The following is a 4,623-nucleotide window of genomic DNA, read 5'->3' as shown; positions in this document are numbered from 1 at the left end:
GGATTGGGGGTGGGAGAGAGAGAGACAGAGAGAGTTTTACATATATTGTGTGCTTGGTCTATTGGTTGGAGAGTATATTTAGTTTGATGAATTTGTCTGTGGGTGGAAGCGAGATTGCATGGATGAGTACTCCAAACAAATGAAGTGGGTGTAACAACACTGTGTGATAGAGCGTGTGTGCATGTGTGCATGTGTGCGTGTGTGTGTGTGTGTGTGTGTATAGTAAGAGAGTGTATAAAAAAGTGAGTAAATACATGCATTTGGCAGGTGCAGAGTTATGTTGCTTGCACCATGTGGCCATACATGTGTAAATATAACAGTGTATACACACACACACACACACACACACATGCACAAACACACACACACATATACATACAATGGGCTTCTTTCAGTTTCCGTCTACCAAATCCACTCACAAGGCTTTGGTCGGCCCGAGGATATAGTAGAAGACACTTGCCCATGGTGCCATGCAGTGGGACTGAACCTGGAACGATGTGGTTGTTAAGCAAGCTACTTACCACACAGCCACTCTTGTTCCTACTTACCACACATCATCATCATCATCGTTTAATGTCCGCCTTCCATGATAGCATGTGTGTGTGTGTGTGTGTGTGTGTGTGTGTTAGGAACTATGTTTCTGAAAAGTGATCATAGATGGCTGGAAACTATATTAAAATAAGTAAGTTTCTCTCTGTTTTACTACATAGATTAGAGTTGTCTGTGATAATCATGTGACCTGTACATACCAGACCCACTTTAAGATAAATTAACAACCACAGATACAGGCCTCTATAAGGGTAACAGGTTGGTCCCACATAACATGCCAATGGTTATACATTAGACAAACAGAGAAAAGATTTAACATGTTCTATAATTTTATTTTGCAAATCACATTTAGCACAATACCATTATCTGGAATAAAGTGAATTTTAACTTTGAACCTAATCACTGATAAATATTAAGCAACTGAATGAAAAACTCACATGAATTTATATTAATATAGTTCCAACCACTCACTGTGTTTTCAAAAAGATAGTCAATGATATTATAAGAGGAATCTCTAAGCTGTTATCCCAATAGGAAATCTTTGAGACAGCTGTACCATACTATAATAACGAAGTAGAAGTTAATGGACATGAAAATTAGATTAAATACGTTTCTAACTTCCTGTTATTCACTTACAAGAAAACAAGTTTACTTCTTCTTTTGTTGTTAAATGCTAATTCTGATATAGCAAAAGTTTCCTAGACTTAATAAATAAGATTTCCCACGTTAACCACCAAATTATTTAATAGAAATAACTTAAAAAGAAGTTATAGTTGTATCATCAATATGAAAATCTTAATCACAAGTAAACTTACTAAACTAACCAAGATAAACTGTTTGTGCAGGAAGAAAAACCATGTTCTCTAAACTAGTCATGCATTTCTGAAGTAATCATCCATGAAAAAGGTTACCTACAACAGAATTCTCATCACTATGATCTGTAATAAATCTGTTGATTATTTAAATGTGAGATGAATAATTTTCAATAAATGTTGAATTTCATGAAGTACCTTTTGACAAGCTGGAAATATATATGAACACCTAATCAAACAAACCTCCCAAGCAATTATGACGCATTCATTATAACTTTTTATTTCATTTCAACTTTTTTTAAAATTAAATTTTACCCTTTTCAAACTTAACATGTCAACATTCTTCAATGTATAATCTAAGTGATGTATTAAATTTTTAACAGTTTAACTTGTCACTGCTAATTTTGTACATTAGTGACTTTTAATGTATACAGATGCACACAAACACTTTTAAAGCAAGTATATAATTACATCACTACCTCTTCAGCCAACTTAAAAGACCTAACTCATCATTAACTAAAAAAGGCAATAAATTGTGAGTTATCCCTCCTGCTACTTTCTTCAGCAGTTTCAGAGTCAAACACTGGTATTATCATTGCATCTTATCTTTATCATCACTCGGCCTCTCAGTCAAAAGTATTAGGTGTGTGTATGCATATACACATACATATTATATGCACATGAGTGTGGATATTTACAAACATCCCCTCCCATATATATATATATATATATATATATATAAATATAAATATACACACACACACACGTGCACTCACATATTTATTTGTGTGTATGCATTATAAGCTTTGATATGTGCCATAAATGAAACTTTAGGCCCTTGAGTTGCTTATGTAGCTTAATATCTAACACACACACACATCCATATACATAAAGAGATCACATATGATTGAGTGCAATACGTGAAATGTGTGCATCAGTTTTGATATAACAGCAAGTGTGTGAGTGTGAGTTGGTATACAACAGGTGAGAGGCTTGCTCAAGATATGTGTGCATGTGTGACAGTAAGAAAGTGTAGCTGTGAACGCATGGATTTAGCTAGAGTGTAGCCATTCATCGGAAGATAACTGGCTTGAAGAGCGCATGGTTGCCTACTTTGGGACTACCTGGCCATACGAAACAACCGATATTCAGCCTCATCTGCTGTGACTGGGAGACAGAGTAAGAAAGTTTATATATTGAATAGAAATGGTGGGGAACACAATTGTAAAAAGAGAGAAATGTGTATATATATATATATACATATATATTCATATCATCATTTAATGTCAATACCAGAAGACATGAAGAAAGAGAAACAAATGGTAAAAATGGTGTCAGTGGAAATCGTTTAGTAATTACATTTCTTAAAACTAAAATTGTGATGAAAGGGGAATTGTAACATTCCTGGTTATTCTCTTCATTCTAACTACTCTCACTCACTCTTATATAAGGCAAGGTACCGACGCAGCCCCTCTGAAGCAAGACACCTGTGCCTGTCGAATTTTAATCTCTCATATTTTGGCGTTAAGCTACCTTCCCCCTCAACAACTCCACTTGATCAAGAAGTTTTTCTTCTTTGTGTTGCGAGTTACTTGTAGGCCTTACCAGAGCTGGGATTACGATAAAAGCACCCCGTATGCTAAGTGAAGGGGTTGGTGTTCGGAAGAGCTTCCAGCCGTAGGAACCATGCCAAAGCAGACATTGGATCCTGTCAAACTGTCCAAGCCATTTCAGCATGGAAGACGAATGTCAAATGATGATGATGGTGATGATGATGAAGATGATGATAATGATGATGATGGTGATGATGATATATCCATATATCATCATTGTCATTGTCATATTCTTCATCTTCTGACTGATATATATAGCATGCAAAATGCTCTCCTATAAATTTTCCCCCATGTCCCGTACATGTATGTAGCGGGAGAGGGAGGGAGGGAGGGAGAGAGAGAGAGAGAGAGAGAGAGAGAGAGAGAGAGAGAGAGAGAGGTGGGGGAGGAAAAGCCAGAGAAGAAGATGGTAAGATGTATATATATATAGACAGCTTTAAATGTATTTTGGTCCACCAATTAAATTAATTAAAAAGAATGAAGACAATTAAACATTGATTTAGCAGATATTAGAGGACCATGCCTAAATTAATATTAGTGAGTAATTAAATATACTGATTAGCCCAGGTAATTAAACAAACTGATATTTTTAAATAGCAGACACTAGATCACACAGACCATCACTTATCTCTTTAAGACTCAACTCATTATCTTTGATTAGATTAATTAACAACATTGCTTCGTTAGTTACAGATTCTCATATTTATGTTAATTAAGATGGACTTATAGTGCTTAGTGGCTGTCACATATGTAAATCATACACACACACACGTGCATAAAAATAGATACATGTCTGGTATATATAGAGACATACTCATAGATACACACACATACAGACAAATGTATAGAATCCATCAACACAGGTTTATAGTTACACACATACACACACAAAGTTAAATTTATTATTTTAAAGCAAATTTAAGAATTAAGAACACAACATTTACTTAAGATGAGACTCAATACTTTAGAGTCTGGTTTGTAACAAAATCTGTTCGACTGAGACTTTAAGTTTCACTTTACAGTTTATTCAACAAGTAGAAGCCATCAGGTGGGGGAAGGACAATGACAAAACTCCTAGAAAACACAAAGCCCAAGTCAAATGAATTTTATTATTCATCTATGTGTGTGTATTTACTTGTTTCAGTCATTTGACTGTGGCCATGCTGGGGCACTGTCTTAAAGGGTTTCAGTGAAATTAATCAAACCCAATACATTCTTTGTTTTAAAGCCTGCAACTTATTTTATTGATCACTACTTAGCTGAACTGCTAAGTCATGGAGACATAAACAAACGAACACGGGTTATCAAGCAGAGCTGAGGGACAAACGCAAACACAGAGGCACACTCAGATAAATATATACACATGTCTAACTGGGCTTCTTTCAGTTTCCATCAGCCAAATCTGCTCACAAGGCTTTGGCTGGCTCAGGCTGTAGTAGAAGACACCTGCTCAAGGAAGCATACAGTTGGATTGAACCCAGAACTGTGTGGTTGGGAAGCAAACCTCTTACCACACAGCCACACCAGTACACACACACGTGTATACATATGTATGTGAATGTATTTGTTTGTGTGCATCTTGGTACTGCTATGGTTGAATATATATATATATATATATATATATATATATATATATATACACACACACA

At 35.5% G+C, this 4,623-nt stretch overlaps 1 protein-coding gene across 1 annotated transcript in view; it reads right to left on the bottom strand.

The window, feature by feature from the left end:
• Positions 1–4,623, bottom strand: part of LOC106876564 (high affinity cAMP-specific and IBMX-insensitive 3',5'-cyclic phosphodiesterase 8B) — a 288,850-nt gene that overhangs the window by 11,250 nt on the left and 272,977 nt on the right. The gene's annotated exons all lie outside the window — the stretch shown is intronic.

The sequence above is a fragment of the Octopus bimaculoides genome, chromosome 10, assembly GCF_001194135.2.
Source record: "Octopus bimaculoides isolate UCB-OBI-ISO-001 chromosome 10, ASM119413v2, whole genome shotgun sequence".
Classification (NCBI taxonomy): domain Eukaryota; kingdom Metazoa; phylum Mollusca; class Cephalopoda; order Octopoda; family Octopodidae; genus Octopus; species Octopus bimaculoides.
The sequence above is the reverse complement of the archived record's forward strand: the minus strand, read 5'-3'. Positions and strand labels throughout refer to the sequence as shown.